Source organism: Haplochromis burtoni, unplaced genomic scaffold, assembly GCF_018398535.1.
Source record: "Haplochromis burtoni strain Fernald_Lab_line unplaced genomic scaffold, NCSU_Asbu1 Contig_103, whole genome shotgun sequence".
NCBI lineage: Eukaryota > Metazoa > Chordata > Actinopteri > Cichliformes > Cichlidae > Haplochromis > Haplochromis burtoni.
Window position 1 is genome coordinate 244,062 of NW_024582464.1, and position 891 is coordinate 244,952.

Genomic DNA, 891 nt, shown 5'->3' on the forward strand with positions numbered 1-891 from the left:
ACAAAGCACTGACTTGGTGGGCCCTTTGTGTCTTGTTAGAAGATACATGTGAGATTTTCTCACAAACAGAAGAGGTTGTATATCTCAGGGTCTCATTGATGAGTGGAAGGAGAATGGAGTAGATGGGTAAATGGATGGATGTAGTAACATTTTGGCCACTTAACAGATTTTAACAGGTGCTATCTTGGGCTGTCATCTCCTCTTACCAAACAGTCATGGTGGCTTGTCATGGAGCATAACGCCCTGATCTTAACCATGGATTTATAGTTGTGGCCTAGTTGTGATCAAGTTATATTTGTCCTGCCAACTGCTAACTAAACCAACCAAGATCTATTACAGAAAACTACCAAATTTCTCAGTGACAGAAGTTCTTTTAAGAAGCTTCCAAAATGTGCACATCTTATATGGTCTAGCGGCTAGGATTCCTGGTTTTCACCCAGGTGGCCTGGGTTCGACTCCCGGTATGGGAACATACTTTTCTTTCAGCTCCCTGCTTCAAAAATCATTGGCTGCGCTCTGCCACCTCTGTAGGCCATCACCAGATCCTCCCATCTTAAGAAAACTAGGACCATCACAGGAGACCCCTTGCACCTCACCCTCCACCTGTTTGACCTGCTGGCCTCTGGTAAGCACCTCATACAGGTCATACACCCAGACTCACTAACAACTTCACACTTCAACCTTAACCTGATATGCTAACTACACCTATACTACATCCAATGAAACCAATCCATACAAGGACACAGGTTTACATCTTGTCTATTAAATTAAAGACAATTATTTTTCTCCTTGTTTGTTATTTCCTGTGCTGTATGAGTCATACAGGCTTTAACAGCTCAATAGTACAACAGATGGATGGAGGATTCACTTCTTTCTCGGTGCAGTGCATTC

At 43.0% G+C, this 891-nt stretch overlaps 1 non-coding gene across 1 annotated transcript; it reads left to right on the plus strand.

Annotated features, from left to right (window-relative positions):
* The first annotated feature begins 398 nt into the window (after positions 1 to 398).
* Positions 399 to 470, plus strand: trnae-uuc. Its single transcript has one exon. It is a non-coding gene; the product is annotated as a tRNA-Glu (tRNA).
* Positions 471 to 891: the final 421 nt, after the last annotated feature.